The sequence below is a fragment of the Trachypithecus francoisi genome, unplaced genomic scaffold (assembly GCF_009764315.1).
Source record: "Trachypithecus francoisi isolate TF-2019V2 unplaced genomic scaffold, Tfra_2.0 Lachesis_group1, whole genome shotgun sequence".
In the NCBI taxonomy this organism is placed as follows: domain Eukaryota; kingdom Metazoa; phylum Chordata; class Mammalia; order Primates; family Cercopithecidae; genus Trachypithecus; species Trachypithecus francoisi.
The window spans coordinates 165515828-165535619 of record NW_022681454.1 but is presented as its reverse complement, the minus strand read 5'-3'; the positions used below and the strand labels follow the sequence as shown (position 1 = coordinate 165535619).

General features: G+C 34.1%; 1 protein-coding gene across 1 annotated transcript in view; it reads right to left on the bottom strand.

Moving 5' to 3' along the window:
* The window catches only part of GALNTL6 (polypeptide N-acetylgalactosaminyltransferase like 6), a 1250966-nt gene that overhangs the window by 1110301 nt on the left and 120873 nt on the right, over window positions 1-19792 (bottom strand). The window lies entirely within an intron of this gene.

The window sequence follows — 19792 nt, the reverse complement described above, 5'->3', positions numbered from 1 at the left end:
GCCCAGCTGATTTTTTGTATTTTTAGTGGAGATGAGGTTTCACCATGTTAGCCAGGATGGTCTCGATCTCCTGACCTCGTAATCTGCCCATCTTGGCCTCCCAAAGTGCTGGGATTAGAGGCGTGAGCCACCGCGCCTAGCCATGTATATATAAATTCTAAAAGATGACACCCAGCACCCCTAAAAATATTTATTCTTTAGAGAAGTTATATTCATTAAAATTGGTATAACTCTAATGGAACACTAAACAATACAACAAATATTCAAACTATTCTACAGAACTCTATTTTAAAGTTGTCCAAATTTTAATAGCTCTATCTGCTGATAAATTTCTAAGATGATGAGATCTTTTAAATTCCTTGGCTCAGGCTTAGTATCTTACCTAAGAGAACATTGCCTAATGATTAATTCACAAAAAATGTTTATATTCACAGGAGCCAACAATTTCTCAACCGCATTATTTTTTTTCCAAAAAAAAAAAAAAAAAGAAATCCTGCATTTTAGACTCCAGTTCCCTTAGAATTACATATTTTGTAAAGGTACAATGTTAGAGTCTTTCTAATTGGTTAAACATAACAAGCTATCAACTATAAAGTTCTTCCTTACTACAAATATAAAAGTTTTTACTTACAAAGTTGAACACAGAATTCTAGGTTCAGCCTAATTATTGCATATTTCTCAGGCTAAAGCATGTTTTACAATATTCATTTCCTTTAAGTTTATTTCAGAAGGTGTGGATGGAAGAAAGAGATTGCAAGTTCCTCTAATAAAGAACAACTATTTTATTATAAAATACTTTTTGACATTTCATTTAATAAGCATGTTGTACATTTATTAAAATGTTAAAGATAATACATTTTCATTTAAAAACTGAATATAAAATCACAACATATATTTGAACCAAATAAATACAAATAATGGGCTGTGTAATCACTGCAGAAAACTGATGCTTATCAATGCATCACATTTTTCACATCTGTTTTCAGAATTTATTTTTCAGTCACAAAGAGGCAAATTAATTGCAATTATGTGATTGATCATAGTTGATATGGGAGTAATGTAAAGTTTGTAAATATCTCAGATATGCAGTTAAAAAAGTATATTTAACTTTGACAGTGAATTGTGACCGTTGAAATTACAGAAAATTCATTTATCTGATAACAGTGAAGACCTAATATTATTATTTTCAATATTTCGTGAACTTCTTATTGTAGAAATGACTCTTTCTTTCCTAATTTTTAAAATATACTTATTGATACATGTTAAAAAAAACAAAAATTTTCCCACTTGTAAACACTTTCCTTCAATGCGTATTTCGTCCACCCTGAAAGCATTAACTTAGTTTTCATGTGATATTTTCCATAGTTTTAATATAGAAAAAGACTTGTGTATTTTTTCAGCTGTTTATGCATTACACCATGGTTTTATGGATGATATTTTGTAGCATTCTTTTTTTTTTTTTTTTGTTGAGACGGAGTCTCGCTCTGTCGCCTGGGCTGGAGTGCAGTGGCCGGATCTCAGCTCACTGCAAGCTCCGCCTCCCGGGTTTACGCCATTCTCCTGCCTCAGCCTCCCGAGTAGCTTGGACTACAGGCGCCCGCCACCTCGCCCGGCTAGTTTTTTTTTTTTTTTTTTTTTTTTTAGTAGAGACGGGGTTTCACCGTATTAGCCAGGATGGTCTCGATCTCCTAACCTCGTGATCCGCCCGTCTCGGCCTCCCAAAGTGCTGGGATTACAGGCTTGAGCCACCGCGCCCGGCCTGTAGCATTCTTATAATCAGCCTTTGATATCTGTGGATATCACACAAAAGACTATATTTTCAAATCAGACTGGGGTGTATCAGAGATTTTAGTGAGATTCAATTAATACCAATAATTTCAAGGATATCAGTAATCACTAGGAACAGGTAAAGCAGTGAGAGATTTCAAAATCTCCAAAGTATATGTACATTTTCATTCTCATTGCATTAGAATGTGCCCTAGATTAATATGCGAGGCCATATTACTTACACAAAGATGCTTTTCTGATCATAAAACATAAACGTTTTACATACAGGTTCATTGTTTATACTGTCTTTTGTCCACTAATTTCCAGTTATCACAAGCAATTCAACCTAAGTGCATCCAGCAAAATGGATACCTTAGGTTAGCATTCCCATTAGAAAATACCATTGTTTTTTGTCAAATACGTTAGCATACTCACAAGAACATCTGAATAGGTCAGTTATTTACTTTCTTCCCAAAGACATTCCCTGTTCTAAAGGGAGAGAATGGATTGTACACCTGCCCTTTATCTGTTGACTTCTTATGAGTCAGATAGGTCATTTCAGTGTTACCTAATGAAGGGAAAGACCAAGGTAGACAGAGGTTAAGATAAATTGTAGAGTTAGAATTCCTAATTAATATATTCTTAAAATGCAGCAATGCGTTGATAACCAGACAAGAGTTTTCTGGTTAGAGTCGTGAAAACTTGAAAAGTAAACACTGTTCCTCCATGCATTTAATGAAGGTGACACCCTCTAGTCATATTTCTGTTTCTTCTCTTTTTGTAGATGTCACCAGCAAGGTTGGCTGTCCATAAATTTTAGTTTCTCAAACACAGAGCACAGCTTTTGCCAGGGACCAAAGTGAATAATGTTTCCTTGGGTTTTAAAGCTTCCCAGTCTGGACTATAAAACTACAATTATGAATACATACTTTTATAGCAACTTATTTTTTGACCAAAATTGCTTAGGGAATAACCCACATTGTAAAAGCAACAGTGTTTTGCATTTAGGTCTGTAATTTGCTTTAAGGGGTTTTAATATATGCTAAAAGGTAAAAATAAATTTCCATATTGATAACTAAAATCCAAGATCATTTATTGAATTTTTCATCTCTTTTTCACCTATTTGCAACGCCAATTCTCATCAATGAATTTACAGCACATAAGGGGTTCTGTTTCTTAGCTGATTGTTGTGTTGATCTGTTTTTCTATTCCAGATCCAATAGCATGTGGACTGAAAGTAGTAAGTCTTAATATCTGTCATTCAAGTCTTTATACTGCTGCTATTTTTCCTTCGGTATCTTGGCTCTTCCTGACTCTTTTTTCTTACGTACACACACACACACACACACACAACACACACACACGTGTGCATGCATGCACCACTTGAATTTTGATTAGAACTCTATTAATTTATGATTAATTTGGGGTAAATTAATCATATGCTGTTTCATGATCCATAATTTTTTTAGCCCTTTTTTTCATTGCCTTTCAGTAAAGTATAGTTTTCAACATTATGTCCTTATACCTCTGAATAATTGAGCCCCTAGTTATCTTCTGTTTAATTTTCATTGAGAATAGTCAAATAGTAACTTTCTAAAAATGTATTTTCTTTTTGGTGCTGTGATTTAAAATAGCTAACTTGCTAAACGATGTTGTTAAATCTAGCATTTAATTTTTAGATGTTTCTCATTATTGGTGAATAATTTCGAGTTATTTTCCTTTCTTTTCAAGGTTTATATATTTATTACTTTCTAAAGTTAATTAAATCACTGTAACTCAAAGGGACAGAATTTTGAAAAAAGGGTTACAATGTATATCTTGATAATAAAAGAAATGATCCTTATTTTTAAACATTAAATCAGACATTCACCATAGATTTGATATAGCTACCCTCAGTCAGAATTACAGTTACATTTTTAGTTTGCTAAAAGCTATTATCATAATGGATTTTAAATTTTATCAAATGTTTTTTCCTTCCATTAAAATTATCATGTAATTTCGTTACTTCAATTTGAATTTATTAAATGATTTCAAATGTTAAGCAGCATCCCTAAACAAATTGAACTTGATAATAAGTCATTGAAATTTTTACACATCACTAAATTCAGAAACATAAATATGTATGTTTTTGCGTTTAATTTAATAGTTGAGATTGGTTTATAATTTTTTTCTCATATCGTATATATCTCAGTAAGAGGCTTAACTATCAAAATAATTTGGATAATTTTTTTCTATTTTTTAAAACTGTTTGAATAAGAAGGAGAAGTACTTGTTGCTTGAATATTTAGTGAAATTTTAAAAACAGTACTTGAGGAAAATTTCGGATTCACAATTACATGTACTTTATGCTTATGGGGCCATTCCTATTTTCTATCTCTTTTTGACTCCGTTTTCATTGGTGATATACTTCCACAAATCAAGCCTGGTCAATTGCCTTTAAATTTATTGGCCTATGTGTGTTCAACTATATTTACCTCCATTAATATCCCTGCACCATCTGCACCAGTTTATCTCCATTCCAATACTTTTACTTGATCAATTTTGCAAACTCTTTAAATTAGTTACTTTGTTTCAAAGAATGGGTTTTTGTTACTCTATTACAATTTGTATTCTATTTCATTAATTGCTGTCTTTATACTCATTATTTCTTTCCAAACTCTTTCATTTTTAAAACATTTTACTAGGTTATTGGACATGTAACTCTGGGATACATTGCTCAATAATGAGCTACTTATTTCTGTAAGAATTCAAGTTATAAACTAGCTTCTAAATTATCGTTATAGTTTTACCCCTCAATTTTTGATATCAGTTATTAAAGTTCTATATTATTAGTAGAATTTTATAACAGCATAATTTCTTAATTGATTCCCTAATAATTCAAAAATGTTTTAAATATTTTCCAGCAATTTTTCCACAGATTTCTTAGTTAATTTCAGTTTTTAAAAATTGAATGTGTTCTGAAAGATATTATCCATTTGACATTTTGAAGTTAGTATCCATTGCATTGTACAAGGTTAATTTTTAAAAATATTCTTGTGCGCTTAATTATATATTATCTGTTTTGTGTATGTGCATCCACAGTGTTTTACTTATGCCCAATATATCAAAGTGTTAATATTTTTTAGTATTTTATATTTTTACTAGTGATTTTATTTTTAATCTCTTACTTGCTGAGAGTTATTTGCTAAAATCTCCCATTTCTGTTGTATTTATCAATTTCTCCTTGTAGTTAAGTAAAATATGATATAGCATAATTGAAAACATTTTATCATGTACATTGCATAACATACAAACATTATAATATTTATAAGCATTGCAATACTTATATATTTCCAGCTTGTTTAAAGTTATATCATTATGGAATTAATTTGATTCTCTTTTGTAATACTTTTTGCCGTAATGTCTGTTTGCCAAATATTAACATTTACAAAACAATTATTTCTTCTGTTATTTGTTTAGCACCTTCTTTTCTTCCCTCTTCTTTCAACCTTTCTATTTCCCATGTTTACTTGTATCTGTCATATACAACACACACCGGAAATGTCTTTAAGTCTAATATGACAATCTGTTCCTTAAAAGAGTGTGTTTATTCCTGGTACATTTATTAAATAGACTGATATACTTGGATATGTTTCTATAACTTAATTTTATACTTTCCATGTGTCCTGCTTTTTCTAGGCTTCCTCTCTTTTTTTTTTTCTTGATGTATTTTATATTTTTCTTCCTTTTTTACATTTCATTTTATCGGTTTTAAATTCTGTACACCTTTTGCATAATTTAATGTGTGTCTTAGAAATATTAACATAAATAATCGTCTCAGCAAGTCTAAAATAATTTGTGTATTGTCTTCTCCTTAAAATGATTGTAGTGGCCGGGCGCTGTGACTCATACCTGTAATCCCAGCACTTTGGGAGGCCAAGGCGGGAGAATCATGAGGTCAGGGGATCGAGACCAGCCTGACCAACATGGTGAATCCCTGTCTCTACTAAAAATACAAAAATTAGCTGGGAGTGGTGGTGTGCACCTGTAGTGCCAGCTACTTGGGAGGCTGAGGCAGGAGAATCACTTGAACCTGGGAGGCAGAGGTTGTGGTGAGCCAAGATCCAGCCACTGCACTCCAGCCTAGGCAACAGAGCAAGACTTTGTCTCAAAAAAAAAAGAAAAAAGAAAAAAGAAAAGATTTTACTTTGCTCACCCACCTATCTGTGTCCAGTATTTCAGTTCTTTGTTAACTCCACAAACTTCATCCTATTGTTCATTTACAAGGTTGATGTTTTCTCTTTTTTAACCTATGTTAACAAATTTTTTGTTGTCTCTTCCTCCTTATGATTCAGACTTTCGTTTCCCTATTACCCTAAGTACATTCTTTATCATTTTTAAGAGTGAAGTTCTCTTGTTTCTTTGGTCTGTTATTAAAATGTCTTTATCTTGAATTTATGCTTCAATTATATTTTTGACAAATTCCAAGTTGACTGTTATTAAGTTATGACAAAGATAATGTTCAAATCAATTCTAGATTCTATTTTTAGAAATGAGGAATCAGCTCTCAGTCTACCTATTGTTTCTTTGCAAAGAATACCTAGTTTTTTCTCCAGGGCTGTTCTCAGACCTTTGGTATTCTGCTTTGTCACTCTGATGGCTCTACTGGATGGCATTTAATTTTTCCAACTCGAGATGTATTTTGAATGGGTGGAATTCATGTCTTTCATCACTTATCTCTTTTAATATTGCCCCCTCCCAAACCTCCTTCATCTTTTTACAACTAGGTTGCCTTATGTATCTCTTAGCCTCTCTTTTATGCATCCTACCATTTTACCCCTCCACACTTCTTTCAGAATCACTTTATAAAATTTCTATTTCATTTATTGTCTTTCTTCACCAATTTCATATCAACTACTTAACTTATTTATTGTGTGATTCATTAATCATTATGTATTTTCTCTGCTGTCATTTTTATAAAATATTTTTACTTAGTTTTGCTTTTGACTCCTTTATTCTAGTAGGTGCATTCATCTACTTATTCTGTAATTTGAATCTGAGAATTTCAATATCTGGAATACTTTCCGCTCTCAATCTACCTTCTGCCCCTCACCTTTACCCTCTTTCATACATTATGCTTTTAATCCCCTCAGATTTTGTGATTTTTAAAAAAATTGTTAAGCATAATCAAAAACTTTTATCTGTGCAAATCTTTGAGGCCTGAATTGTTGTTGCTCAGCTTCAGAGAGGATTTGTATTTATTTCTTCCTCTAGCCTGGACATTCTAGAAACCAAGAACACACATACAAATTTCTAAAGTGAGTACTTGGGGACCACTCAAGCCAGAGCCCAGGTAAAAACAGATACATTTGCTTGTTATTGCTATGTAAGGTTTGTTGTTTTCTTAATGTATCTTAAAGGTAAACTAATGATACAGTCCCTTGGGAGTGGGCTCCCCTACAATGCTGGGCAGAGTCTGGCCTCTGTGGACTCTCTCCTGCTTTCCCCAAGGCCAACAGAATAAAAAAATCAAGGTCATGTGGGATTAGCAGAGAAACTGGGTCTAGGACTCTTTGGGTCACTTTTCTAGATTCTTGTTCTGAATTCATTTTTGGATGCACTCTGAATACTTTTTTTTACTGTCATGTCAACTCAATGAGTGTGTGTGTGTGTATATGTGTGTAAAAACATACATATATATGTATATATACATGTATAAGTATATATGTATGTATATATATTTATACATAAATATATATATACACACATATATATGTAAAAACAAATGGTTTGCAAGTCTGTCATACTGTGAAAAAACTTTCCATATTGTTCTGCAATTGACTTTTTTTCATATAGGACAAATGCCAAATACAAAGTTGGACATCATTTGCTAACGGTAAATTTCACCAAGATATTGCATAATTTTCAGGAAATGTGTTGATATTTTATTTCATCATTGCAAAAACAACCAAAGGGAAACAGTCACTGACGGAATAGAAAATGTTCACTATATTCAAAGAGAGAGGAAAAATATCATAATACTATTGCCTTAATATAATATTAGCTTAAACAGCATAAATTGTTAAGGGCAAGTTTTGTATCAATTTATTTTATAGTCTATAGATATGTATGTGGTAACACACACATATATTTCAAATTTTATTTATTAAAAGGGAGATAATATCTTTGCAAAGTATTAATATTAAAACATACACACACATGAACACACACACATTTCAAAACTTCATATAATTTCAAAAAAGCCTAAATTACACAACAGTTTCATTGGTGGCAAATGTACCCCAGCTTTATTTACTCATACGGTATACATTTACACCCAGGGCTATAGCCACTGGCATACCTAAATTACTTTATATGCTACTTATTACAGTTTAGAATGGAATTTTCCCATATTGTCAGAGCTGATAAAATCTCAACATCCAGTCCTTTCACTCTTATGACAAGTACTGCAGACTCATACCCCAAAGTGGTTTTCTTCTCTGACTCTGACAGCTTCAAGGGAAATAAAGAGGCTCTGTGCCATTCACTGTCATTTTTTTTTCTGAAAATTGAATTTTCTTTTAAAGATCATTTTCTGTCTAAATCCTTCATAAATGAAACAGAACAAAATGTTATGTCTTTGTTGCTGTGGTGTATAAAAGATATTACAGTATTCCCCCTGTCTCACTATTACATAAATGAAACCTTGTACCTAAGTGAGAAACAGGAAGAAAAAAGTGCTATGCGAAAATATATAATAACATTTATATGAAAATTCTTCAAGAGTTGTTATTAGAACCCTCCGAGCCCATCACTAACAAAATGAGAATTAATCAGTTAACTGAAATTAATAACCATTGACATTTGTGAGACTTCCTCTAGTTTCAGGCTTTTCAGTTGATAGGGCGCTGGTATGTCACCCAAACCCTGGCACATATTAGGGGGCTAGTGGAGGTGAGTTGATTGAATAATACTTTTCTGTCCTCCACCCTTGTTTCCCAGATTGAACTGAACCTGGGTCGTGTGGACCAGAGGAGATTCGTCCTGAATCTACTATTAGTCAGTCTTTGTTATGCCAACTTTTGGGCCTTTGTAGACAGGACTGAGGGACTAGGCAGTGAGTTAAGCAGCCATTCCTCTCCCTACAGTCAGTTCATTCTTTATGTGTTGTTTCCTCTCAGCACTCTGTTGTGAATACAAGTGGTGAAAACATTCAAGTCCTTTACCCAATGGATCTAAAAGAGAAAGAAGTGAGTTATTTGACTTAACGCAGCATTCTGTTGCCTCTGCTCTGACCTAGATGTATTACTACTGGTAAGGCAGGCAAAAGTTAACCCTAACCACGCTCAGTGCAGATGTTTCTTCCCTTACAACCTACAACTCATATTTTCTGTTCTAGAGTAAGCTTCTCAACCCTGTCAGGTGCAAGTAGGTGGTATTTGGAGTAGACATGCAATTTTTGTTAAAAATGATTATTAACATCACCAAGTTAAAAACAAAATGTGTGAGAAAGCAGAAGAGGTAAATGGCGTAAAAATGAAGGAAGGAGCACAATTTAAATACACATGGAAAGAGAGATAATGGATAAGAATTTAAAGAGGAAAGAGGGGGTATGTTGTACTTATATATGTAAGAAAGTATTCAAAAATGAGAACAGTTTTGAAAAACAAAGAGGTAATAGCCAGTTATTCTTCATTTTTCCCACTTGTCCATCTCTCAACATTTAATCCATTTTCTAAAGATAAGCCAAGGCAATCTTTAAATAGAAACAAGACATTTTCACTTCCTTGCTAAAAGTTTTTATTTGTACCCCCCAAACTTAGTAAAACATGGAGTCCTTACCGGGGTCTTCTTGTCTCTGCCCTACACTCTGGAGTCATTCTAGACCTTCTCTTCTGGCCTCTCTCTGTCCCTCTAACATGCCAAGTCCTCTTCCTCCAGGACTTTGTACCAGATGCGCCCCCTACATAAAGGTTTCCCTCATGACTCTGCTCATGGCATTGGAGAGGCCACCTCTGACCATCTTATCTGAAGTATGTTATCTCTTCACTCAGTTTATTCTGTTCATAACGTATCACAATCTTCAAAGTTACTCTCCTCTCATTTGTCTACAAGTTTTCTGCATGTCCCATGAGAAGACGAGCTTGACGAGGTTTACTGAATACCTACGGTGCAATGCACTATGCTCAGAGCAAGAGATAGAAAGATGAATAACATCCACCAACGTATCACAATCTTCAAAGTTACTCTCCTCTCATTTGTCTACAAGTTTTCTGCATGTCCCATGAGAAGACGAGCTTGACGAGGTTTACTGAATACCTACGGTGCGATGCACTATGCTCAGAGCAAGAGATAGAAAGATGAATAGCATCCACCAAGGGGTTTATGTCTTCTGATGTGAACTTGCTGGTTAAGGAGAGGTAGAAAGCTCTACCCAGGAACTGCTTAAGAAAAAATATATGCTAAAGCTGTGAAAGCAGTAACTAGACAATACTGTCACAGGGGTGTCTAACAATTTTTGTTTGCTTGTACTTTTCCTATTTTAGTCATTGTTCTAGTGACTTAACTTTTTATTATTTAAACTTTTCTTAATAAAGAAATAGCTCATATCTCCTGTGACTCTGACATTTTGATTTTGTAAATATGTATTTTTCAGGAATGAAAGGCATTCTAATTTCTAATCATTGAAATGGTAGATATTGGCCGGGCGCGGTGGCTCAAGCCTGTAATCCCAGCACTTTGGGAGGCCGAGACGGGCGGATCACGAGGTCAGGAGATCGAGACCATCCTGGCTAACACGGTGAAACCCCGTCTCTACTAAAAAATACAAAAAACTAGCCGGGCGACGTGGCGGGCTCCTGTAGTCCCAGCTACTTGGGAGGCTGAGGCAGGAGAATGGCGTAAACCCAGGAGGCGGGGCTTGCAGTGAGCTGAGATCGCCTGGGCGGCAGAGCGAGACTCCGTCTCAAAAAAAAAAAAAAAAAAAAAAAAAGAAATGGTAGATATTAGGACAGTTTTGGAACATTCTGAAATTCTATTTGAACTACAAATTTTGTATTGGCAATACCCAGATTGCTAATTCTATCTTTTAAGCTTGTTATATATATATATATATACCATAAGCTCTTTCTACTATCACGTTAATCCAACAAAGCCATGCACAAATTTGCTTGATTTTTTTCAGTAAGCTCTTTATAAGCATAAGTAAACATTTATTAATATGTTTTCATTGTCAACACAATATCCAATTACCTGGGATGGCCTCAAGATTCATACCCAGTAATTTTAGATTTTGACTATAATTAAAAGAACAAGTTTTGTAACTATATACCTCCCAAAACAGAATAAAGTCTTTAAGTTTGCAAGCAAATTTTGACTCCGATATCACAAACCAGACTGAAAAACAATTAAATGTGGTTATTTTTTGTATGCAGTGTACCTTTCATTTTGTTTATAATAATGTATTCATGTTTTATAAGCTCTTCCCCCAAACCTAAGAACATATCTTTCTTTATATGTGTCATGCTATTATTTTAAATTCTTTATGAACAGAAAGACTCAAGAGAAAAGGAAAGTTTATGTGTTTTCTATATGCCAATAAAATACTAACATCAGTACTACATACTTTATAGAACTTGCATGAAAATGAATAGATTGATCAATAGACATTGACTTTCAACTTTGATTTTATTTGCCACTTGGGAGTCATGACAAATGTGTATATTTCACAGCACTCTTCACTGCATTGCTGCTTCTCCTTTTGGTTTCATCTAGCAGCTATTAATCTTCTCTTATACCTTAAAAACTTTGAGAAAAAAATAAGAATTCTAAACAGGTCATAATATCCCCACAAGTAGCTGTTAATGGACATATGAACGCTTGAGTGCGCACCCAAGAGTCATCTTCAATGCAAATTCTCAGTCAATTATATTACCAGCATCTGTTTCAATGATGTTTTTTGATATAAATTTTAGAATCTAAATATCAACATGCTAAGTATCTGGAGAGTTGGTTGTAAAGGGGAAATTTTATGTTCTTTAAACATTCTGTTCAAATAAACACTTAGGAGCTCAGCTACTTACTGAAATTTCACAGTCTGAATAAGAGAGTTTCTTCCAGCCATCTTCTCAAGAGGTGTTTACCTAAGTATGACTTTTGGTTCAGCAAACATTGTCCTGCCACTAATATTTTCTACACTCTTGTACTTCTGATTGAAAGAGAACAGAACTTAGAGACGGCTTTAGGTAAAAAAAAAAAAAAAAAAAAATATATATATATATATATATATTACAAAAGCATACGCAGCTAAGGATTTAACTGATGTCATTATCAATTAGCTTCAACAAAAGACAAATTGTTAAGTACAGGTGAGATTATTTTTTTAGTATCCTTGTATAATGCAAGACTAAATTTCTTTTGAGTGTTAAAACTTATTATAACTTACATCCTAGTGAAGAAATGCATAAAGGATAGTTAGAAACCTATATGATGACTCATTTTTCTTCTCACACCCAGAGGAAACTTAAATATAACTCTCCTACCTGTCTAAGATGGATTAGAAATGTATTTTCTGGTTTATACTAAATCAATAAATACATTTAAAAGCGTCTCAAGGTCACAAGCTTTTGAGCAAATCATAAGATTATAGAATACATCAGTAGAAATCATCAGTAGAAATCACTCCATCCAGAACCCTAATTTTATTGTTAAGGTTATGGAGACTCATACTAAATGTTTAGCTGGAAGTCAGCTAAGTAAACCTGATATTAATCTCATTCAAGTCTTTTTAATTGTGAGGCTGTGGCATACATCACTTAGTCGCCATACTCTTTAGCAATATCCTAAGGAAAGCAGACACTTAATATTTTTGTTGAATACACTTCTTCTAATTCTAACATTGTTTCACGTGAATGTTTTCCCTAAAATATAGAAAACTATAATTAATAAGGCATTAAAATTACAAGTCATGGGTGTCTGTGGGTGGACCTTCCTATAAATCAAAATTATGTATCTTTTAAGAAATACTTTATTAGTGTTTGGATGTTATTTTTTTATAATGAAAAGATATATTTTTTTTCTTATCATTTAATTGTCAATATCATAGTATGTAAATTACACATAGACTCTAGAAAGCATTTTCATTTTGCTAAGGCAAGTCTTATTACAATTTAGTTTACGATATAACATGTTCTTATACAATTTCTAGAAGGCTTAGGTTCAAATCTGGAGTTAAAGAAGAAAGCTAATTCGCTTAACAAGTTCATATAAAGAAAATTGTACCACCTTTGCATTCTAGCCTCTTAACTATAGCACTGTCAGAAATAGCTTACCTTAAAAAAAGGAAGAAAATTTATAGAAATCTTAAGGGAGCAATAAAATTATGTCCATGGATTTGAATTTCAAGGAAAACACTAACTCAGAAGTGATTATCTTGTGTTTCTCTTAGCATTTGAATTCTTTCTTCTGAGAAAGCATTAAGAACATAAATGGTTGAGAGCAAGAAGACCAGTGGATTCAAATGAAATCAAGTAGCAAACAAATACAGATTTTTAAACAATTTTTTGCAATAACATTGCCTTGAGAAAGGTAAGTTGAGAATAAGTTGGTCTAGCATGTCTATAAGTAGATCACACACTTTAAGTAAGAGAAAAATACAGGTGGCTACTTATCAGAGTGTTGAATGTAGTGAGACATTTAATATGTAATGTTTCTAAACTTTGCTGAACTAAGATTGTAGAAGAATTTCAGCAATCAAGAAGTAAAATTCCATCTATAACTTGGAAATCCTAAGAGTCAATAAATGCATAAAAAGTTGTCTTATATTTCTAGTGTAGGAATCCTTTGGAAGGCTACCGATGAGAGAGAAGGGGAATCTTTCAGGAACTAAACCTTGCTCACAGATGAGGTCTGGTGTCCGAAGGGCATCACGTCCAGAGTTAGTGATGTACTTGTGAATATTTTTTCTATCATAAGAACTTATATTTTGGACATTGTAGAAACTAAACAACTGTTTAATGAATTTAATGCCATTGCTTTTTTGTTTGTTTGTTTGTTTGTTTGTTTGTTTGATGGGAGGGAACTCCAGAATGTTTCTGAAAGTGGAAATCGATGATAAAACAATAATCCTACCCCCTTGAGAGAAACTATGGAAACAATGAACTCATGAACAACTTATAATACTAACATTTTTCTGTAGACAGTATACCAGTAAATAAGGCTCTGCTTTTGGAACACAGTCATTTAGTTACTTACTCATGAATACTGATTTTGAGAGTTGGGCCATGTCATGGATTGAGCCTCAGTTATATTACTTAGTTTTTCATAAGAATTCTGATGCAAGTCATGGCCAAATGTGCAGGGCAACCTTTCAAACAATGATCACATCAGACACTTGGGGCAACAGATCCATTCATAATTGAGCATATAATTCCATATCTTGTCTGCAATATAGGTCCTATGATGGCTGCATGCAGAAAACTTTCTCAGATGGCTTGCCTACAGGCTCTTAGGTGCAACTTGTATTGTCCATCTCTTGAGACAAAATATTCTCTAGGTGAAAAAGAAAACAAAAATTCCTATCCTTCATTCCACTTATTAACTTACAACCATTCAGTAGATGAATGATAAACAGACTTAGGAGTGAAATCCTTCACTACAGCATTTTTCTCAGGCAAGGAAATGTAGCCTACATATTTCGTGTATTATTGTATTAGAATTAAGCAGAGTGATAGTGATTCAGATAAAACCTATCATGGAACGTGCTTTTTGTTTAAGATCAAAGTAGAATCAAAATAGGGAAATACAAAATATCATGACTACATGGCATGCAGTATGCCATTCAAGATTTCTGACACCTAGCTTCCTGTTATGCATATAATATACCTCCTCCTCTCATTTGCCTCTGTCTTTACAGTTCTGTATATTTGATTTATTTATTTATTTATTTATTTATTTTTGTTAGAGACCGGGTTTCACCATGTTGGCTAGGCTGGTGTCAAACTCCTGACCTCAAGTGATCCACTCGCTGTGGCCTCCCAAAGTGCTGGGATTCCAGGCGTGAGCCACCGAACCCAGCCTATTTTTAAACGTTTGTTACATTGTTCTATATGTGCTAAAATAGCTATAGTATAAACCAAGAAATAAAATGACACTAAAGGGCTCAAATATTTCCTCAATAACTTTGAGCATGAAAGTTATGAATAGCTACAAAAGGTTACAATACAGGTATTATATGCTGGATAATGTGCACGTTTAAATCTATATTCATTCTATTTTTTAACTTCTTTCTTCTGAATGTTTACTGAATACTGTTTATGTTAAAGTGGCAGAATTTGCACATAATTTTCTTTTCTTTTCTTTTCTTTTCTTTCTTTTTTTTTTTTTTGAGGCGGAATCTCTCTCTGTCGCCCGGACTGGAGTGCAGTGGCCGCATCTCAGCTCACTGCAAGCTCCGCCTCCCGGGTTCACGCCATTCTCCTGCCTCAGCCTCCCGAGTAGCTGGGACTACAGGCGCCCGCCACCTCGCCCGGCTAGTTTTGTTTGTATGTTTGGTAGAGACGGGGTTTCACCGTGTTAGCCAGGATGGTCTGGATCTCCTGACCTCGTGATCCGCCCGTCTCGGCCTCCCAAAGTGCTGGGATTACAGGCTTGGGCCACCGCGCCCGGCCCATAATTTTCTTAAGAACTCACAAATAAAGCCATATACCTCTTCGTGAATTTTTGCTTAGAAGGGTCTCCAACTGAAAAAAATCTGCCAGTTTGAAGCAAGAATATCAATAAATTGTTTCAAGAGAGTGAAGAACCATAAAAATAGGTAGAAAGGCTGTTGAATCAGTTTCCTTTTTCAAAGGTAGGAAAACCTGCCAAGCTACCGCAGAAGAACCCTGGCCATCTAAAGGATCAGTGGAATAAAGAATTTCCTCAAAGTAATTGTAAAGATTCTAACTGTGGTGATGACACAACTGGCATTACCCAAAAATGAAAATATCAAGGCCACTGGGCTTTAACGTGTACCATACTGTCAATGTTACAGAAGAATTTTCTTCCTATATGTTTTGCATCTTATAGAAAATTAAAATTCACTGTGCATCAAGGGGAAAAATGCACCATATTTCAAGAGAAGACTGTTTGGGGAAAACTGGCAATATTGCAAGGTTAATGGTTTCCTAGTATTGCATAGGCTATTTTTTTTTTTTTTCAAATAAAGGGTGAAAATCAAATACTGCTTGTGAAGAAATAGCAGGCAACACTTGTAAGGTGGAGAGTTCTACAATGAATACAGTCAACAATGAGTCAAGCTTCACTCGCAATACAGAGAGCTTGCTACAGGTTCCATCTCTGCTTAACCATCCACGACAGTTCTTTCCAAATTCCTATGGCTCTCTAGGTTTACACATAAATGTAGCTATTATTAATGATACTACTATAATGAAGCAAATATAGATTCCAATTTATCCTGGAGTGACTGTAGATTATTAATACTCCTGGTATTGACTCTTGAGTTTTCAAGTTTTTTTATTTTTAAATTTCCACTCCCATCAATCACTGACAATTTTCTCGATTCCTCACATTATTTTAAAACCTTATTGCATTACATGAGATAACATTCTTATAAAGTGATTATACATTTTCTTATAATGCATACCTTCCTTATTTATTTATTTATTTACTTAATTTTGAGACGGAGTCTTGCTCTGTCTCCCAGGCTGGAGTGCAGTAGCGCCATCTCGGCTCACTGCAAGCTCCGCCTCCCAGGTTCACGCCATTCTCCTGTCTCAGCCTCCCAAGTAGCTGGGATTATAGATGCGTGCCACAAAGCTCAGCTAATTTTTGTATTTTTTTAGTAGAGCTGGGGTTTCACCATGTTGGGCAGGCTGGTCTCAAACTCCTGACCTCAAGTGATCTGCCTACCTCAGCCTCTCAAAGTGCTGAAATCACAGGCATGAGCCACCGCGCCCGGCCCTTCACCTCTTTTTTCAAGAGCTCAGATCTTCTAGGGCAAGAGCAATATTGTTTGACTACAGAAGATTAAACTTTTATAGTCAACCAAACTCCCCATTATTTTCTTGATTCATTTAATTGTATTATTTATTCAATTACCACTATATATGTATTATGGTGATGTGAGCTCCAAAGATGAGTCAGATATATATATATTGGTCTTAATAACAAGAGTCTTATTTGCATCCTCTCCCCATTTCCACCCACTCTTTGATTATCAATAGTTTCAGAAATTATTTTAAATGTCCCTTCTTTTTCTTTTGTCTTTCCTGAGGACACAATATGATGTTTCTAGTTCTTTTTTTTTTTTTCACAGTTAATAATGAGATATGTTATCAAACACACTGCACATGACTAGCAGTGTGTTTTCCATAATTTTTTTTCAATATTCCCATGCATACAAGATAGATGCAATCAACTCTGTTTTAGGGAAGCAACATTCATTCATACAAGTAAAGTGATTTGTCCAAGACCTTACAGTGAGTAAACAAAAGCAAATCCAAGACACATACATATGATTGTGGGACTCTGACGTTCATAGTTTTTTTTATCGGAAGTCTACTTAGGACTTTATTATATGATTCCATATTCATCTTGTTACTAGTGAGTATAGCATCACTTCTGTCTGTTTATTGTTTCAGGCATGTAAATTTGTATCCCATTTAGATTTTTAGGTTCTTAATGGGTAGGACATGTATCTAAGATTGTTTATCTGTATCCTATATAATCTAACTTTGATCCTGATAAACAATAAATTTTCTACTAAATATTTATATTTTTATTAATTTAGCAGATATTTATTTTGACAATAAAGGATAATAACCCTAAATCTATACAACATATAGTTCTATAGTTCACTTATTTTTATCTTTCATCTCAATCATTCAGTACTGAAGTAATTCAACATAGTTTGCATGATTTGGGGACTTCCACACAGAAATCCTGTATTCTCATTAATGAGATTGAAAATACATTCTGTTTCTGTTTCACTGGATGCATTTACTAGCACTGTAACAATTTTATAAATATAATTAAATTTACATTAATAACCAAAATCATCATGAATTCACACATTTTGCTAGTATATACAACAAGGAGTAATAAAAGTAGGTACAGTATTTAATACCCAGGAATAGGATATTAAATTTTCTAATGAAATAATTTGTTATGAGAAAGAAAGCTATTAATGGCTTATCAAAAAAATCAGTATATCGATTAGCACTTGGCAAAATCATCAGTGCAGGAAGCAATAGTTAATGCCAATGTAACACCAAATTACCATTTATTACATACATTTTATCATGAGTGAATAACATAAAATAAAACAAATCCACTAGCTACCCCACTACTTCTTTTTTCTAACTGAAATTATTGGAATTAGATTTAATTTTTTTTTTTTTCCATTTTAAATATCTGAGTTTCTGGTGAAGGCAAAGAAAAAAAGTTCAGGAGATTGAGATCAATGTCAACTTAAGATACCTCCCTACCACCACCTACTATTGTGAAACAGCAGCTTTCTTTGGTAATAATTTATCCTTATAAATCAGTAAACCTTATGAAAACCAAGTTGTGAAAACTTGATTAAAAAATGCTATCAATTTACATTTTAGTTGCTACTTCTGCAGCCTACACACCCGTAAGCCATGGATTTTCAAAGGTGTTTTAGCTTTTATTTTTTCTTCTACTTTCATTAGAGAGGAAGATAGCCCTAGCTTTCCAAAATAGGAAATTCTAATGCTTCTTTCATGGTGATTGGAGTTAATAATATTTGTGCTATCCATTTCACTTCTATTTCCCAACCCACGAATCTAAACATTGGTTTTAGGAGAGTGTGTCTTATCTTCAGTTTAGTCACAATTCAGTTTTCACTTTTAAAATTAAGTTATAATGGAATGTGCAGGTTATATTTATTCAACATTGTTTTTAATTCACACTTACACAGATGATTGTTTTCTGGAAACTCCAAAGCAATCTTTATGGTATCATACTGGATAAAAATCCGCACTGGTGCTTCCTAGACGTCCATGCACACAATATTATATCATAATTTCATGGATGTTGGGGCATTGCACAGAAATGCTACACAATGAAATGGCAGGGATCTATAATGTTGGCATTCAAGTGTGGGACAAAAGTTGAATCAAGAGTCACAACTTCAAACAAGAGGCAGAGGATACAGAAATTCTGTATTCGGTAAGTGTTGTCAGGGGTAGGAGGTGAGCAGAATCTGAGATGTTTCTTTTTTTTTTTTTTTTTTTTGGGGCGGAGTCTCGCTCTGTCACCCAGACTGGAGTGCAGTGGCCGGATCTCAGCTCACTGCAAGCTCCACCTCCTGGGTTCACGCCATTCTCCTGCCTCAGCCTCCCGAGTAGCTGGGACTACAGGCGCCGCCACCTCGCCCGGCTAGTTTTTTGTATTTTAGTAGAGACGGGGTTTCACCGTGTTAGCCAGGATGGTCTCGATCTCCTGACCTTGTGATCCGCCCGTCTCGAGATGTTTCACACTTAACATTCCCTTGGGCTGGAGACTGGGGAATGACTAAGGAGGCATTGGAAAAGACCCAGGAAATGTTAAATTTCTATGGCGTGAACCTTTTCAAGCTATTGAAAAGAAATGTGCAGTTTCAAAAACTTAAAAAACAGAAAAAAATCCAACTGTTCCTAAACATCTTTGATGTATTTTGAAGGCTACAGCTAAAAAGTAGCCTTTGTTATGGAAATAACTAGGTTTCTAGACACACAACACATGGCAGAACAGTGAGAAACAATGCAAGTCTCTGAAAGAAAACCTGTCAGTATTAGCCACGAAAATGCATCTAATTTACAGATTCAGAGACAGATTGTTGTTTAATAATTACTGAGCCTTTTTATCATTCAAAACCATATTAAATATTTTTCCATGTTTATTCATTAGAAAATAATTAAAACACTAAAATTAGGGCTCTTTCTACTGTCATTGGACAGAAGCAGAACTCCATTTACTTCACTACTTTTCATTTGTCTGTGTATCCATTCTTCATTTGACCAAGTTTTCTGGAAGACTCTTT